This window comes from Ranitomeya imitator, chromosome 1 (genome assembly GCF_032444005.1).
Source record: "Ranitomeya imitator isolate aRanImi1 chromosome 1, aRanImi1.pri, whole genome shotgun sequence".
NCBI lineage: Eukaryota > Metazoa > Chordata > Amphibia > Anura > Dendrobatidae > Ranitomeya > Ranitomeya imitator.
In genome coordinates this window covers 1,221,589,763-1,221,609,565 of record NC_091282.1, presented here as the reverse complement: position 1 = coordinate 1,221,609,565, position 19,803 = coordinate 1,221,589,763, and the positions used below count along the sequence as shown (strand labels likewise).

Below are 19,803 nucleotides of genomic sequence, written 5' to 3'. Positions count from 1 at the left end.
CGCCATCCTTTCCGTGGCGCACTATTATTATAGCGCCATCCTTTCCATGGCATACTACTATTATTATTATAGTGCCATCATTTCTGTGGCGCACAATTATTATTATTATTATTATAGCACCATCCTTTCCGTGGCACACTATTATTATTATAGCGCCATCCTTTCCTTGGCGCAATATTAGTAGTATAGCGCCATCCTTTCCGTGGCACACTATTATTATTACTATTATTATTATTATAGCGTCACACTTTCCGTGGCGCACTGTTATTATTATTATAGCGCCATCCTTTCCGTGGTGCACTATTATTATTAAAGCGCCATCCTTTCTGTGACGTACTATTATTATAGCGCCATCCTTTCCGAAGCGCTCTATTATTATTATTATTATTGTAGCGCCATCCTTTCCGTGGCACACTATTATTAACATTATTACGGCATCCTTTCCGTGGCGCAAAATTATTATAATTATTATTATAGCGCCATCCTTTTTGTAGTGCACTATTATTATTACTATTATTATTATAGCGCCATCCTTTCCGTGGCGCACTATTATTATAGCGCCATACTTTCCGTGGCGCACTATTATTATTTAGCAAATAGATAAATGGCATCACGGTGGCGCAGTGGTTAGCACGGCAGCCTTGCAGCGCTGGAGTCCTGGGTTCCAATCCCACCCAGGACAACATCTGCAAAGAGTTTGTATGTTCTCTCCGTGTTTGCGTGGGTTTCCTCCGGGTTCTCCGGTTTCCTCCCACATTCCAAAGACATACTGATAGGGAATGTAGATTGTGAGCCCCATCGGGGACAGCGATGATAATGTGTGCAAACTGTAAGGCCATGTGCACACATTCAGGTTTTTCCGCGATAAAAACGCGAAAAAAAACGCTTACATATGCCTCCTATTATTACCAGTGTATTCCGCATTTCTTGTGCAAATGTTCCTTTTTTTTCCGCGAAAAAATCGCATTGCGGAATAAAAAGCAACAAGTTCATTAAATTTGCGGAATTGCGGGGATTTATAGGAAGGTCGGAACCAACTGTGTTAGGATGTAATTAAAATCACAGCATGGTGAAGGGCGGGGCGTTCAAGTCAGAAAAAATAGTACATAGTAAATATAGGAAAACTGACTGAACAGCAATCTAGTCTGAACTGGTGCATAACCAAAAAAGACTTACATAGCAAATACATCAATGGCTGCACTCAACTGTACTAAAGCAAGGAAACACAGTTGGTTCTGAGCTTCCTATAAAAGCAGGCTTTACCACGTTATTAGCCAGAGGTAAGTGTTCACACTAGGCAGTCAGGTCAGGTACCCATCCGTTCTGAGATTACCTTGACGACTGGTGGATGGGCTCACAATTTTTGGCCAAATCTTGTGCTAAGAATCTCATGTGTTTTTTCATAGATTTCACGAGCCATTATGCTATTCACATTTCATGTATCGCACACTTCCTTGCTTTAGTACAGTTGAGTGCAGCCATTGATGTATTTGCTATGTAAGTCTTTTTTGGTTATGCACCAGTTCAGACTAGATTGCTGTTCAGTCAGTTTTCCTATATTTACTATGTACTATGTTTTCTGACTTGAACGCCCCGCCATTCACCATGCTGTGATTTTAATTACATCCAAACACAGTTGGTTCCGAGCTTCCTATATAAGCAGGCTTTACCACGTTATTAGCCAGAGGTAAGTGTTCACACTAGGCAGTCAGCAGCGCTATATTTGCCTGGAATGATCTCCTGGTGATGTCACATTGGCAGAGCCCCTGAGGTGCCAGGACAGCAGAACCCCCATGACTGACCCCATTTTACAAACTACACCACTTAATGAATTCATCTAGGGGTGTAGTGATTATATTGTCACCACATCTGTTTCACTAAACTTTATACCATTGAGGGGTGAATGAAAAAAAAAATACATTTTTGCCATTATAATGTTGTAATGACCACATAATTTGTCCCACAATTTCGGCTGGATGTGGCAATACCAAAAGGTGCCAAGATTAGTCAGGAATCACAGGTATAGTAACCAAAAATATCAAGAGAGGGGGGCAAATCTTACCCTACAAGGCCCTAATGAAAGCCCTGCCTGCCAGCGGAGGTTGGCACCCTAGTTGTAGACAATATGGCGCCCCCGCTCAATGCCGGAAGCCCTGAACACCCTAAAACAACCCGAACATACCCAAAAAGGTGAGACACAAAAAAACCAATGAAGAAAGAAAAAAAAAGGTGTTGTCCCAGCTCCTTAAACGAATTCTTTTATTTTAGACACATTAAAATTGTAAACAGCGGCTAAATCCTCATCCTGTGAAGGTGCGCTAGTGTGCCAACAGTCCAGCAACGCGTTTCGATCTGAAAAGATCTTTCTCACAGCTGATTCCACTATACTCGTGCAGTAGTCTTATACTTGCCATGAACCAATCACGTTTCATGTTTTAATCACATGATTATTTAACGCTAGGTCCATGTAGGTTACATTTCTTTTTTATATATTATTTAGCTCCGCACATATTAAAACACACAAATACAAAACTTAATTTACGTAATATCCCTCAGTAGTGAAACATTATTTCGTTTCTTTTATTGAACCCGTCAGGATGACGAGTCGCTAGATTGTATATCCAAAATGCCTCCCTATTGTGCAGACGTCATTTAATATCACCTCCTCTTCTAAATCCTCTGACCTGTCTACTCCTGTGAATCTCAATGATGACGTGTTACCATTATGGCAATGAATAAAATGCTTTCAAGCCACTGAAATATTCCTTGTATTAACATTGTTATTTTTAATGTCTCTTATATGTTCTGCCATTCTTACTTTTAATTTTCTCGTTGTACATCCGATGTCTCTTTTATTACATATGGTGCATTCTATTTGGTATACCACATTCTCTGTGTTACAGTTTATGAACTGATTAATGCTATATATACCATTCCCTTCCTGATTATTGAAGGTCTTGGTATTATGTGCAAATTTGCACATTTTACATCTGTTCACTCCACATTTTACAAATCCTTTATATTTTAACCAGTTTTGCACTTTTTGATTTTGATGAGAAATATCCCGGCGATAATACATTTCCTATAGTTGGAGCACGTCTGGATATGACATTTATTCCCGAATCTAAGATTTTAGCTAAACTGTCGTCCTCATATAAAATTGGTAGACATTTATGTATGATCTTTTTTATTTCATTAAACTGTGGACTGTGGCGCAAATATACATATGGTTTTTCGTTTCTGTTCACATTCTTGCGCTTTTTTTGTGGTTTTATTAATGTTTCCCTGTCTTTTGATGAAGCTATATGTCTCAGGTAGCAAAAGAAAAAAGCAGGATGCACTCACCAATCTTCAAAGTAGCAAATTTTATTGAGTCTTCACAATTAAAACTTCATGGCCGGGGGAGAAGAAAAGGAGCTCGTGCGAGCAGGGGAGACGACGGCCGTTTCGCACGGTCCTTGCGCTTCAACGGATCTGCATCTATATGTCTTGCTCTTTCTATTGTCCACATTGGATATTCCCTCTTAGCCATTTTCCTTTGTTGATCCCTAAATTCGGTATGCATATCCTCTGGATTGGAGCAATTTCTCTTTAATCGAATATGCTCACCCATCGGAATGGATTTTATTGTGTGCTTCGGGTGGCTACTTTTTGCATGCAAGATTGTGTTACCCTTGATTGGTTTCTGATATGTCTTAGACCTTATTATTTGATTGATATTGCCCTGTAGTTCTAAATCTAAAAATGATATACCGTATTTATCTTGTTTATATGTGAATGTTATGTTATACTTATTATCATTAATATAATTTATGAATTCTGGTATGACAGATACATCCCCCTGCCAGATTATGAGGGTATCGTCAATGTATCTGCCATACCAGACCATATACTGTACATATGGATTATCTTGTGAAAATATAAATTCAGGTTCCCAAAATGCCATTACAACGTTTGCTAGAGAGGGTGAGTGTTTCGCTCCCATGGGGACCCCCTTTCTTCTGTAGATAAATTGTTTCATCAAACAAAAATATATTATGTTTTAATAAATAAAAAAAAACACCTGTAATAGAAAATTGATTAAATCATCTGAATATTGGCTGAACTCCCTGAGAAAATATTCCAATGCCCTCATCGCTATTTCATGTGGAATACACGTATACAATGATACTATGTCGCAACTTAGCCACGAATATTCCTTCTCCCATGTCTTATTGGATATTGCTCCCAAAACGTCTCGTGAGTCTTTTAAATATCCCGGCAGCCTCTTCACTAATGGCTGTAGCAGGGAATCTGCCCATTCACCCAAATGCTCATAGATTGAGCCTATCCCTGATACTATCGGTCTCATTGCCGAAATGTCATTAGATTTTTTAATTTTTGGCAATCCATATATAATTGGTAACACTGGATCCATTCCAGTATTCTGCTTGCTTTTTGCTTATTACTCCCAGACATAATCCTTCTTCCACAATTTTCTCTATTTCCTCCTTCAATCTTTTTGTCGGATTGTTTGTCAGCTTTTCATATGTCTCTACATCTGATAGTAGTTCCAACATTTTATTTCTGTAATCCTCTACATTTAACACTACTACCCCCCTTGTCGCTTTTTTTTATAACATTATTAGTCATCTCAGATATTTCTTTCAAAGCATTTTTTTTGTTTTACTGACACTTTCTTAGATTTTTTATTATTGTATATTTTCTCTAATTTTTTAAGTTCTCTTTCCATAACCTCCTGAAATTTGTCCATACACTCCACCCTAGAATTAATTGGGTAGAAGTATGGATTTTTCACCCGGAGATATTGTGACTGATTAATTTTACTTATATCTTCCTCCTCACATGTATCTATACGTCGCATGTCTGATAATGCAATCTGTTCAATCACATTTAACCCATGATATTCATTAATATTTTCATTGTCTACTTGTTCAGGTACCATTTCATTATCCTGTAAAAAATGTTTTTTAACCCCTTCAAGTCGCGGCCCTTTTTCGTTTTTGCGTTTTCATTTTTCACTTCCCTCCTTCCCAGAGCCATAACTTTTTTATTTTTCCGTCAATATGGCCATGTGAGGGCTTATTTTTCGCGGGACGAGTTTTACTTTTGAACGACACCATTGGTTTTACCATGTATTTTACTAGAAAACGGGGAAAAAATTCCAAGTGCGGTGAAATTGCAAAAAAAGTGCAATCCCACACTTGTTTTTTGTTTGCCTTTTTTGCTAGGCTCATTAAACGCTAAAACTAACCTGCCATTATGATTCTCCAGGTCATTACGAGTTCATAGACATCTAACATGACTAGGTTATTTTTTATCCAAGTGGTGAAAAAAAATTGCAAACTTTGCTTAAAAAAAAAAAAAGTGCCATTTTCCGATACCCGAAGCGTCTCCATTTTTCGTGATCTGGGGTTGGGTGAGGGCTTATTTTTTGCGTGCCGAGATGACGTTTTTAATGATAGCATTTTGGTGCAGATACGTTCTTTTGATCGCCCGTTATTGCATTTTAATGCAATGTCGTGGCGACCAAAAAAACTTAATTCTGGCGTTTCGGATTTTTTTTCTCGCTATGCTGTTTAGCGATCAGGTTAATGCTTTTTTTATTGATAGATCGGGCGATTCTGAGCGCGGCGATACCAAATACGTGTAGGTTTTTTTTTTTTATTATTGTTTTATTTAGGATGGGACGAAAGGGGGTGATTTAAACTTTTATATTTTTTTCATATTTTTTAAAACATTTTTTTTTTACTTGTGCCATGCTTCAATAGCCTCCATGGGAGGCTAGAAGCTGGCATAGCCTGATCGGCTCTGCTACATAGCAGCGATCATCAGATCGCTGCTATGTAGCAGAATTGCAGGTGTGCTGTGAGCGCCGACCACAGGGTGGCGCTCACAGCTGGCCGGCATCAGTAACCATAGCGGTTTCAAGGACCTCTATGGTTACCTTCCTGATGCATCGCTGACCCCCGATCATGTGACGGGGGTCGGTGATGACATCATTTCCGGCCGCCCGGCCGGAAGCGCCGGTTAAATGCCGCTGTCTGCGTTTGACAGCGGCATTTAACAGGTTAATAGCGGCGGGTGAATAGCAATTTCACCCGCCGCTATTGTGCGCACATGTCAGCTGTACAAAACAGCTGACATGTCGTGACTTTGATGTGGGCTCACCGCCAGAGCCCACATCAAAGGGGCAGACACGACATGCGCCGTATTTATTACTACGCATGTCGTGAAAGGGTTTTAATGGTTAAATTTCGCCTGAATTTATTAATGTCTAGTATAGTGGAAAATAAATGAAAAGACAAGTCCGGTACAAAATTCAATCCTAGAGTCAATACTTCCAGCTGGTCCGGGGTTAAATGTTGGGATGATAAATTCACCACATTATTTTCTTTTATCGCTTCTGGTGTCCCTTCCTATATCTGGTAACATAGTAACATAGTAACATAGTTAGTAAGGCCGAAAAAAGACATTTGTCCATCCAGTTCAGCCTATATTCCATCATAATAAATCCCCAGATCTACGTCCTTCTACAGAACCTAATAATTGTATGATACAATATTGTTCTGCTCCAGGAAGACATCCAGGCCTCTCTTGAACCCCTCGACTGAGTTCGCCATCACCACCTCCTCAGGCAAGCAATTCCAGATTCTCACTGCCCTAACAGTAAAGAATCCTCTTCTATGTTGGTGGAAAAACCTTCTCTCCTCCAGACGCAAAGAATGCCCCCTTGTGCCCGTCACCTTCCTTGGTATAAACAGATCCTCAGCGAGATATTTGTATTGTCCCCTTATATACTTATACATGGTTATTAGATCGCCCCTCAGTCGTCTTTTTTCTAGACTAAATAATCCTAATTTCGCTAATCTATCTGGGTATTGTAGTTCTCCCATCCCCTTTATTAATTTTGTTGCCCTCCTTTGTACTCTCTCTAGTTCCATTATATCCTTCCTGAGCACCGGTGCCCAAAACTGGACACAGTACTCCATGTGCGGTCTAACTAGGGATTTGTACAGAGGCAGTATAATGCTCTCATCATGTGTATCCAGACCTCTTTTAATGCACCCCATGATCCTGTTTGCCTTGGCAGCTGCTGCCTGGCACTGGCTGCTCCAGGTAAGTTTATCATTAACTAGGATCCCCAAGTCCTTCTCCCTGTCAGATTTACCCAGTGGTTTCCCATTCAGTGTGTAATGGTGATATTGATTCCCTCTTCCCATGTGTATAACCTTACATTTATCATTGTTAAACCGCATCTGCCACCTTTCAGCCCAAGTTTCCAACTTATCCAGATCCATCTGTAGCAGAATACTATCTTCTCTTGTATTAACTGCTTTACATAGTTTTGTATCATCTGCAAAAATCGATATTTTACTGTGTAAACCTTCTACCAGATCATTAATGAATATGTTGAAGAGAACAGGTCCCAATACTGACCCCTGCGGTACCCCACTGGTCACAGCGACCCAGTTAGAGACAATACCATTTATAACCACCCTCTGCTTTCTATCACTAAGCCAGTTACTAACCCATTTACACACATTTTCCCCCAGACCAAGCATTCTCATTTTGTGTACCAACCTCTTGTGCGGCACGGTATCAAACGCTTTGGAAAAATCGAGATATACCACGTCCAATGACTCACCGTGGTCCAGCCTATAGCTTACCTCTTCATAAAAACTGATTAGATTGGTTTGACAGGAGCGATTTCTCATAAACCCATGCTGATATGGAGTTAAACAGTTATTCTCATTGAGATAATCCAGAATAACATCCCTCAGAAACCCTTCAAATATTTTACCAACAATAGAGGTTAGACTTACTGGCCTATAATTTCCAGGTTCACTTTTAGAGCCCTTTTTCAATATTGGCACCACATTTGCTATGCGCCAGTCCTGCGGAACAGACCCTGTCGCTATAGAGTCCCTAAAAATAAGAAATAATGGTTTATCTATTACATTACTTAGTTCTCTTAGTACTCGTGGGTGTATGCCATCCGGACCCGGAGATTTATCTATTTTAATCTTATTTAGCCGGTTTCGCACCTCTTCTTGGGTTAGATTGGTGACCCTTAATATAGGGTTTTCATTGTTTCTTGGGATTTCACCTAGCATTTCATTTTCCACCGTGAATACCGTGGAGAAGAAGGTGTTTAATATGTTAGCTTTTTCCTCGTCATCTACAACCATTCTTTCCTCACTATTTTTTAAGGGGCCTACATTTTCAGTTTTTATTCTTTTACTATTGATATAGTTGAAGAACAGTTTGGGATTAGTTTTACTCTCCTTAGCAATGTGCTTCTCTGTTTCCTTTTTGGCAGCTTTAATTAGTTTTTTAGATAAAGTATTTTTCTCCCTATAGTTTTTTAGAGCTTCAATGGTGCCATCCTGCTTTAGTAGTGCAAATGCTTTCTTTTTACTGTTAATTGCCTGTCTTACTTCTTTGTTTAGCCACATTGGGTTTTTCCTATTTCTAGTCCTTTTATTCCCACAAGGTATAAACCGCTTACAGTGCCTATTTAGGATGTTCTTAAACATTTCCCATTTATTATCTGTATTCTCATTTCTGAGGATATTGTCCCAGTCGGTAGTGACCAAAGAAAAGACAAAAAAAGCCAGCTCACCGAAAGAAGCCCGGAACCCCGTCCTGATGAGACGTACTGAGACTCCACAAAGAAAAAAAAAATGGTTCCAGCTTCTTGTAAAATGTACAACTTTAATCCAACATGGTAAAATCAGAGTAACTCCTGGGACAACACCATAGCACTGTATGAGGCGAGCGACGCGTTTCGACCGACACAGCGGTCTTTGTCACAGCTGATCTACTTGATAGCTCACCGGGTATAAAAAGAACTATTATTGCATAGAATGCAGTCAATTTTATACACTACACACCGAGTGTTACAGTTGATAAAGTCTTGAATCTTGTATGAATTACTGTTGCAACCATTGCCAAAGGAGTTAGTGGTAATCAAATGCTTACATGTAGTGCAATTAGTCACGTTGCATTTATGACTACCTGTGCACTTGAGCCAAGTATCCTCACATTGGTGAGAAGAAAAGGTATTCGGAGATAATATGTTGCCCAACGTGGGCGCTCTTCTGGCTAGAATATTGCAGCCATCGTGTAGGATTTTGGCAAGGGTAGAATCTTCATATAGAATTGGAATCGCTTTGTTAATAATAGTCTTAATTGTACTGACTTGTGGACTATATTGTAGACATACATATGGTCTGCTTTCAATGTTCTTTTTGTTAGTTAATTTATTTTGATTTGTTTGAAGATTTTTACAGTCCCTTTGAGTACATGCTTGTGGAGAAATGAGAATGTCTTGATCTTTTTTTTCTACTACGTTTAATGCTCTGTTGAGCATCCAGTTTAGAGTAACCTCGTTCATGAAATTTCTTGCATGATTTCATTAGATCATCCTTCAAGGCATTGTTGTTATTACAGTTACGTTTTAACCTGGTGAACTCACCCACGGAAATTGATCTAACAGTGTGTTTCGGGTGTTACCTGCTGTTGGTTTAACATATGTCTGTGTAGAAATCAATTGGTTAGAAATACCCGTTAATTCCAAATCAAGGAAAGAAATTTTTTGGATACAGCATGAACCTACGTAAATCTCAAATTATAATCGTTGTCATTAATATAGTCCACAAACTCCTGTACGGCAGACACATCGCCCTTCCATATGATTAAAGTATCGTCGATGTATCTGCCATACCAGGAGATTAAGAAAGAAAATCTATTAAATGTTGAAAATAAAAATTGATACTCCCAATAAGCCATAACTAAATTTGCCAATGATGGTGAAAATTTGGCCCCCATCGCCACACCTGTGCACTGTAAATAATATTCAGAATCAAATGAAAAAAAAAATTGTGAGTTAATAGAAAAAAAGTAACCTGTAAAATAAAATCAATAAGATCCTGAGAATAAGAACTGTAACTCTTCAGATGAATTTGTAATGCTGACATTATGTGGGATACATGTATACAAAGAGACTATGTCACAGCTTAACCAAGTATAATCCGACGGCCACTTTTTATGTGTTAAAATGTCCAAAACGTCCTTTGTGTCTTTAATATGACCTGGTGTCCTTAAAACTAATGGTTGCAACAGGGAATCAAGCCATTGACCCATATATTCATTCATAGAGCCTATACTGGAGACTATGGGTCTCATTAAGGGAAATTGAGCTTGTTTGTGGATTTTAGGTAATCCATACAAAATGGGCATAACAGGATAAGGAACTTCCAGAAATTCTGCCTGTTTTTTGGATATTACTCCTAGAGACACTCGTTCCTCTATGACCTTGTCAATTTTCTGTTTAACCCCTTAGCGACCGCCGATACGCCTTTTAGCGGCCGCTAAGGGTACTTAAACCACAGCGCCGTTAATTAACGGCGCTGTGGAAAAAGTACATAGCTCCCCCCAGAGGCCGATTTTCTACGGGGTCTCGGCTGCCGGGGGTAGCCGAGACCCCAGAGAACATGATTCGGGGAGTTTTTAACCGACCCGCATTTGCGATCGCCGGTAATCAACCGTTTACCGGCGATCGCAAAAAAAAAAAAAACGCGATCTCTTTTTAATTTCTCTGTCCTCCGATGTGATCGCACATCGGAGGACAGAGAAAAGGGGTCCCAGGTGGCCCCCCAATACTCACCTATCTCCCCCGATGCTCCTCGTGTCTCCCGGTGGGCGCCGCCATCTTCAAAATGGCGGGCGCATGCGCAGTGCACCCGCCGGCCGGCACCGGGAGAATCTTTGGGGTCTCGGCTGCCGGGGGTAGCTGAGACCCCAAAGAGCATGATCGGGGTCGGTTTTACCGACCCCTGTTTTGCGATCGCCGGTAATTAACTGTTTACCGGCGACCGCAAAAAAAAAAAAAAAAGTGTAATTCTCTGTCCTCTGATGTGATCGCACATCAGAGGACAGAGAAATAGGGGGATTCGGGGACCCTAGCATACTCACCTAGGTCCCTGGATCCTCTTGCTGCTCCTCCTGGCCGCCGGCAGAAGAAAATGGCGGGCGCATGCCCAGTGCGCCCGCCATCTGTCTCCATCTGCCGGCCGGCAGGAGAACAGCAGTTGGGGCTAAAATTAGGGTTAGGGTTAGGGGTAGGGTTAGGGCTAGGGTTAGGGTTAGGGGTAGGGTTAGGGGTAGGGTTAGGGGCAGGGTTAGGGGTAGGGTTAGTGTTAGGGCTAGGGTTAGGGCTAGGGTTGGGGCTAAATTTAGGGTTAGGGTTGGGGCTAAATTTAGGGTTAGGGTTGGGGCTAAATTTAGGGTTAGGCTTCTTTCACACTTACGTCGGTACGGGGCCGTCGCAATGCATCGGCCCGACATACCGACGCACGTTGTGAAAATTGTGCACAACGTGGGCAGCAGCTGTAGTTTTTCAAAGCATCCGCTGCCCAATCTATGTCCTGGGGAGGAGGGGGCGGAGTTACGGCCACGCATGTGCGGTCAGAAATGGCGGATGCGACGTACAAAAAAACGTTTCATTGAACGTTTTTTTATGCCGACGCTCCGCCAAAACACAACTGATCCAGTGCACGACGGACGCGACGTGTGGCCATCCGTCACGATCCGTCGGCAATACAAGTCTATGGGCAAAAAACGCATCCTGCGGGCACATTTGCAGGATCCGTTTCTTGTCCAAAACGACGGATTGCGACGGAATGCCAAACGATGCAAGTGTGAAAGTAGCCCTAGGGCTAGGGTTAGGGTTGGGGCTAAAGTTAGGGTTAGAGCTGGGATTAGGGTTAGGGTTTGGATTAGGGTTGGTATTAGGGTTAGGGTTGGCATTAGGGTTACGCTTGGGATTAGGGTTAGGTTTGGGATTAGGGTTAAGGTTAGGGTTGTGATTAGGGGTGTATTGGGATTAGGGTTAGGTTTGAGGTTAGGGTTGAGATTAGGATTAGGGGTGTGTTGGATTTAGGGTTTTGATTAGGGTTATGGTTAGGGTTGACATTAGGGTTGTTTTGGGGTAAGGGTTGTGATTATGGTTAGGGTTAGTGATTAGGATTATGGATGAGGTTGGGATTAGGGTTAGGAGTGTGTTGGGGTTAGGGTTGGAGCTAGAATTGGGGGGTTTCCACTGTTTAGGTACATCAGGGGGTCTCCAAACACGACAGCCAATTTTGCGCTCAAAAAGTCAAATGGTGCTCCCTCCATTCTGAGCTCTGCCGTGCGCCCAAACAGTGGGTTACCCCCACATATGGGGCATCAGCGTACTCGGGATAAATTGGACAACAACTTCTGGGGTCCAATTTCTCTTGTTACCCTTGTGAAAATAAAAACTTGGGGGCTACAATATCTTTTTTGTGGAAAAAAAAAATATTTTTTATTTTCACGACTCTGCATTCTAAACTTCTGTGAAGCACTTGGGCATTCAAAGTGCTCACCACACATCTAGATAAGTTCCTTGGGGGGTCTAGTTTCCAAAATGGGGTCACTTGTGGGGGGTTACTACAGTTTAGGTACATCAGGGGCTCTGCAATCGCAACATAATGCCCACAGACCATTCTATCAAAGTCTGCATTCCAAAAAGGCGCTCCTTCCCTTCCGAGCTCTGCCGTGCGCCCAAACAGTGGTTTACCCCCACATATGGCGCATCAGCGTACTCGGGATAAATTGGACAACAACAATTGCAGTCCAATTTCTCCTGTTACCCTTGTGAAAATAAAAACTTGGGGGCTACAATATCTTTTTTGTGGAAAAAAAAATATTTTTTATTTTCACGACTCTGCATTCTAAACTTCTGTGAAGCACTTGGGCATTCAAAGTTCTCACCACACATCTAGATAAGTTCCTTGGGGGGTCTAGTTTCCAAAATGGGGTCACTTGTGGGGGGTTTCCACTGTTTAGGCACATCAGAGGCTCTCCAAACGCGACATGGCGTCCAATCTCAATTCCAGCCAATTCTACATTGAAAAAGTAAAACGGCACTCCATCTCTTCCAAGCTCTGCGGTGCGCCCAAACAGTGGTTTACCCTCACATATGGGGTATCGACGTATTCAGGAGAAATCGCACAACAACTTTTGTGGTCTAATTTCTCCTGTTACCCTTGTGAAAATAAGAATTTGTGGGCGAAAAGATCATTTTTGTGTAAACAAAAGCGATTTTTTATTTTCACGGCTCTACGTTATAAACTTCTGTGAAGCACTTGGGGGTTCAAAGTGCTCACCACACATCTAGATAAGTTCCTTAAGGGGTCTAGTTTCCAAAATGGTGTCACTTGTGGGGAGTTTCCACTGTTTAGGCACATCAGGGGCTCTCTAAACGTGACATGGCGTCCGATCTCAATTCCAGCCAATTCTGCATTGAAAAAGTCAAACGGCACTCCTTCACTTCCAAGCTCTACGGTGCGCCCTAACAGTGGTTTACCCCCACATATGGGGTATTGGCGTATTCAGGAGAAATTGCATAACAAAATTTATGGTTACATTTCTGTTTTTACACTTGTGAAAATAAAAAAAATGGTTCTGAATTAAGATGTTTGCAAAAAAAAGTTAAATGTTCATTTTTTCCTTCACATTGTTTCAGTTCCTGTGAAGCACGTAAAGGGTTAATAAACTTCTTGAATGTGGTTTTGAGAACCTTGAGGGGTGCAGTTTTTAGAATGGTGTCACACTTCGTTATTTTCTATCATATAGACCCCTCAAAATGACTTCAAATGTGATGTGGTCCCTAAAAAAAAATGGTGTTGTAAAAATGAGAAATTGCTGGTCAACTTTTAACCCTTATAACTCCCTAACAAAAAAAAATTTTGTTTCCAAAATTGTGCTGATGTAAAGTAGACATGTGGGAAATGTTATTTATTAACTATTTTTCGTGACATATCTCTCTGATTTAAGGGCATAAAAATACAAAGTTTGAAAATTGCAAAATTTTAAAAATTTTCGCCATATTTCCGTTTTTTTCATAACTAATCGCAAGTAATATCGAAGAAATGTTACCACTAACATGAAGTACAATATGTCATGAAAAAACAGTCTCAGAATCAGCGGGATCCATGGAAGCGTTCCAGAGTTATAACCTCATAAAGTGACAGTGGTCAGAATTGCAAAAATTGGCCTGGTCATTAAGTACCAAATTGGCTCTGTCACTAAGGGGTTAAACGTGACAGTGGGATCAGAGGATAATTTTTTATAAACATTTTCATCAGATATTAATTTCATAATTTCATTTTTATAATCTAGGGAGTTCATGATGACAATTACACCCCCTTTATCACTTGTTTTTTTATAACAATATCCTTCATATCTTTAATATCCTGAATAGCTCATCTTTGTTTTTTTGATATGTTATTATTGAAATTTGCAGATAAATGATCATTTTTCAAAAATTTGAGTTCGCGTTCTACTACCTCCTGAAATTTATTCATACAGCCCACTCGCGACTGAATAGGATAAAAAAAAAGGATTTTTAACCTTCAAATTCTCCGATTGATTAATAGAATTGTCAAGCTCTCTATCATGTCCCTGCAATTCCTGCAGCGTTAAGAGTGAAACCTGTTCATGAAAATCTAGTGAATGGAAAACATTTTCAACCACATCTTTTTCCTCTCTGTGTCCATTATGGTCTTCCAACCAAAAATGTTTTTTTTATTGTTAAATTTCGAACAAATTTGTTGATTTCTAATATGGTAGAAAAAAGATTAAAGTCTTGGTCCAGTACAAAATTCAATCCATAAGTTTTGTTTTTGTTTTTTTGTTTTTTTGCGTAATTCCACATATATACCATGTGAAGGCATGTATTGTGTGCTGTTATATATATTTACGCATCAGTATGTATTGTATTATATGTTTTGTGTATTTATATGTTTGTCTATTTTACTGATCAGGACCTTTTGGTCATGTGACAATTTCTCACCATTAGGGTTGAGCGAAACGGGTCGTTCATTTTCAAAAGTCGATCATGAAACCCGATCCGACCCCTGTGCGGGGTCGGCCATGCGGTACGCGACTTTCGCGCCAAAGTCGCGTTTCAATGACGCGAAAAGCGCCATTTCTCAGCCAATGAAGGTAAACGCAGAGTGTGGGCAGCGTGATGACATAGGTCCTGGTCCCCACCATCTTAGAGAAGGGCATTGCAGTGATTGGCTTGCTGTCTGCGGCGTCACAGGGGCTATAAAGGGGCGCTCCCGCCGACCGCCATGTTACTGCTGCTGATCTGAGCTTAGGGAGAGGTTGCTGCCGCTTCGTCAGAAGCAGGGATAGCGTTAGGCAGGGTCCATTAACCCCCAAACCGCTTGTGCTGTAGCGATTTCCACTGCCCAACACCACCTTCGGTGTGCAGGGACAGTGGAGGCTACATTTTTTTTTTTTTTTCCCTCAGCGCTGTAGCTCATTGGGCTGCCCTAGAAGGCTCCCTGATAGCTGCATTGCTGTGTGTACGCCGCTGTGCAAACCAACTGCTTTTTTCAAAGCACAAATCCTCTTGTTCCTTCCTTTCTGCACAGCTATCTTTTTTGTTTGTCCACACTTTTTATTTAATTTGTGCATCAGTCCACTCCTTATTGCTGCCTGCCATACCTGGCTGAGATTACTGCAGGGAGATAGTAATTGTAGGACACTCCGTTTTTTTTTGTTTTTTTTTTTTGTGGGAGATTAAGATTGACATTTCTGCTAGAGTGCCATCCCTGTGTGTGCCATCTCTCACTCAGTGGGCCATAGAAAGCCTATTTATTTTTTTGCTTGATTTGGGTTATAAAATCTACCTGAAAAAATCACTACATCAATCAGTGGGAGAAAAATATTGGCCTCAGGGCTTGTGTGCCACTCTTGACTCCTGTGTGTGCCATCTCTCAGTCAGTGGGCCATAGAAAGCCTATTTATTTTTTTGCTTGATTTGGGTTATAAAATCTACCTGAAAAAATCACTGCATCAATCAGTGGGAGAAAAATATTGGCCTCAGGGCTTGTGTGCCACTCCTGACTCCTGTGTGCATCATCACTCACTCAGTGGGCCATAGAAAGCCCTTTTTTTTTTTTTTTGCTTTATTTGGGTTCTAAATTCTACCTGAAAAAATCAATAAATCAATCAGTGGGAGATTAATATTGGCCTTTGGGCTTGTGTGCCAGTCCTAAGCGTGCCATCTCTCTCTCTCAGATAGTGGGCCATAGAAAGCCTATTTATTATTTTTTTTATTGGGTTTATAAATTTTCCCTGGAACAAAAAAAAAAAAGTGGGAGATTAATATTGGCCTCTGGGCTTGTGTGCCAGTCCTGAGCGTGCCATCTCTCTCACAAATAGTGGGCCATAGAAAGCCTATTTATTTTTTTTTTTTTTGGTTTTATAAATTCTCCCTGAAAAAAAAAGGGAGATTAATATTGGCCTTTGGGCTTGTGTGCCAGTCCTAAGCGTGCCATCTCTCTCTCTCAGATAGTGGGCCATAGAAAGCCTATTTATTATTTTTTTTATTGGGTTTATAAATTTTCCCTGGAACAAAAAAAAAAAAGTGGGAGATTAATATTGGCCTCTGGGCTTGTGTGCCAGTCCTGAGCGTGCCATCTCTCTCTCACAAATAGTGGGCCATAGAAAGCCTATTTATTTATTTTTTTTTGGTTTTATAAATTCTCCCTGAAAAAAAAAGGGAGATTAATATTGGCCTTTGGGCTTGTGTGCCAGTCCTAAGCGTGCCATCTCTCTCTCTCAGATAGTGGGCCATAGAAAGCCTATTTATTATTTTTTTTATTGGGTTTATAAATTTTCCCTGGAACAAAAAAAAAAAGTGGGAGATTAATATTGGCCTCTGGGCTTGTGTGCCAGTCCTGAGCGTGCCATCTCTCTCACGAATAGTGGGCCATAGAAAGCCTATTTATTTTTATTTTTTTGGTTTTATAAATTCTCCCTGAAAAAAAAAAGGGAGATTAATATTGGCCTTTGGGCTTGTGTGCCAGTCCTAAGCGTGCCATCTCTCTCTCTCAGATAGTGGGCCATAGAAAGCCTATTTATTATTTTTTTTATTGGGTTTATAAATTTTCCCTGGAACAAAAAAAAAAAAAGTGGGAGATTAATATTGGCCTCTGGGCTTGTGTGCCAGTCCTGAGCGTGCCATCTCTCTCACAAATAGTGGGCCATAGAAAGCCTATTTATTTATTTTTTTTTGGTTTTTTAAATTCTCCCTGAAAAAAAAAGGGAGATTAATATTGGCCTTTGGGCTTGTGTGCCAGTCCTAAGCGTGCCATCTCTCTCTCTCAGATAGTGGGCCATAGAAAGCCTATTTATTATTTTTTTTATTGGGTTTATAAATTTTCCCTGAAAAAAAATAAAAAGTGGGAGATTAATATTGGCCTCTGGGCTTGTGTGCCAGTCCTGAGCGTGCCATTTCTCTCACAAATAGTGGGCCATAGAAAGCCTATTTATGTTTTTGGTTGATTTGGGTTCTAAATTCTACCTGAAAAAATCAATAAATCAATCAGTGGGAGATAAATATTGGCCTCTGGGATTGTGTGCCACTCCTGACTCCTGTGTGCGTCATCTCTCACTCAGTGGGCCATAGAAAGCCTATTTTTTTTTATTTGTTTTATAAATTCTCCCTGAAAAAATCATTTTTATTTTATTTGGTTTCTAAATTCTTCCTGAAAAAATCATTTTTTTTTTTAATTATTTTTTTTTTCTAAAGTCTCCCTGGAAAAAAAAAATCAAATCAGTGGGAGATTAATATTGCCCTTTCTGCTTGTGTGCCAGTCTTGACTCCTGGGTGTGCTATCTCTCTCTCTCTCTCCAATTGTGGGCCATAGAAAGCCTATTATTTTTTTAGCTTGATTTGGGTTCCAAAATCTACCTGAAAAAATCACTACATCAATCACTGGGAGAACAATATTGGCCTCTGAGCTTGTGTGCCACTCCTGACTCCTGTGTGCGTCATCTCTCACTCCGTGGGCTATAGAAAGCCTATTTTTTCTTTTATTTGTTTTCTAAATTCTCCCTGAAAAAATCATTTTATTTTATTTGGTTTCTAAATTCTTCCTGAAAAAATCATTTTATTCTATTATTTTTTTTTCCTAAAGTCTCCCTGAAAAAAAAAAAAAATCAAATCAGTGGGAGATTAATATTGCCCTTTCTGCTTGTGTGCCAGTCTTGACTCCTGGGTGTGCCATCTCTCTCTCTCTCTCCAGTTGTGGGCCATAGAAAGCCTATTATTTTTTTAGCTTGATTTGGGTTCCAAAATCTACCTGAAAAAATCACTACATCAATCAGTGGGAGATAAATATTGGCCTCTGGGCTTGTGTGCCACTCCTGACTCCTGTGTGCGTCATCTCTCACTCCGTGGGCTATAGAAAGCCTATTTTTTCTTTTATTTGGTTTCTAAATTCTCCCTGAAAAAATCATTTTATTCTATTATTTTTTTTTCCTAAAGTCTCCCTGAAAAAAAAAAAAAAATCAAATCAGTGGGAGATTAATATTGCCCTTTCTGCTTGTGTGCCAGTCTTGACTCCTGGGTGTGCCATCTCTCTCTCTCTCTCCAATTGTGGGCCATAGAAAGCCTATTATTTTTTTAGCTTGATTTGGGTTCCAAAATCTACCTGAAAAAATCACTACATCAATCAGTGGGAGATTAATATTTACATTTGTGCTTCAGTGACAGTCCTGCGTGTGTGGCATCTCTCTCATTTGTTGCCACCAACAACAGAGTGTGTAACATTGTGCCTGATTTTCGTTGTGGTCTCACTCACCTGTAAAGGGGTAGCTAAATCATACTGAAGTTATAGCTCACCGTGTAAGTTGTGTGACAGCAACAAATACCGTTAGTTTGGTTACGTTTTTAAAACAATGAGGAAGTCTGGTGGAAGAGGTCGTGGCCGGGGGCGTTCATTGTCAGCTGGTAATGAGGGTAGTGGTAGTGGTGGAGCATCAGCTGGTCGTGGGAAAAAAAATATTGCACCTAAGTCTGGAGCTGTGGAGCCAGGTTCGTCGTCTGGCTACACAAGGCCTCGAACGCTCCCTTTTCTGGGAGTAGGAAAACCGCTTTTAAAGCCGGAGCAGCAAGAGCAAGTTTTGGCTTATCTTGCTGACTCAGCCTCTAGCTCTTTTGCCTCCTCTCGTGAAACTGGTAAATGTCAAAGCAGTGCGTCGTTAGTGGATGTTCACGGTCAGGGACAAGTCGCTTCCTTGTCCTCTTCAGCAAAAACAACAACAGAGAAGAATGCAGCAGGAGACACAACGGGTTACTCCATGGAGCTCTTTACACATACCGTCCCTGGCTTAGAAAGTGAAGCAGTTAACAGTCCATGCCCATTACAAGTTGAATCTGACATGGAGTGCACTGATGCACAGCCACAGCCAGACTACTATGCTGGTCCTTTGACTCAGACCACAACATTGCACTCGCAGGGTAATGATCAAGAATCAGACCCTGATGAGACTATGTTGCCCCATCACGAACGCTATACCACCGACCGACACGGTGACACAGACGAAGTTGCACACGAGCTACAAGAAGAGGTAATAGATGACCCAGTTCTTGACCCCGATTGGCAGCCATTGGGGGAACAGTGCAGGCGGCAGCAGTTCTGAAGCAGAGGAGGAGGGGCCGCAGCAGGCATCAACATCGCAACAGGTTCCATCTGCCGGGCCCGTATCTTGCCCAAAACGCGTGGCAAAGCCAAAACCTGTTGGAGGACAGCGTGGCCATCCGGTTAAAGCTCAGTCTGCAATGCCTGAAAAGGTATCCGATGCTAGAAAGAGTGCAGTCTGGCATTTTTTTAAACAACATCCAATTGATCAGCGCAAAATCATCTGTCAAAAATGTTCAACTACCTTAAGCAGAGGACAGAATCTGAAAAG

At 40.9% G+C, this 19,803-nt stretch overlaps 1 long non-coding RNA gene across 1 annotated transcript in view; it reads left to right on the top strand.

Moving 5' to 3' along the window:
* Window positions 1-19,803, top strand: part of LOC138657355 (uncharacterized) — a 113,751-nt gene that overhangs the window by 1,964 nt on the left and 91,984 nt on the right. The gene's annotated exons all lie outside the window — the stretch shown is intronic.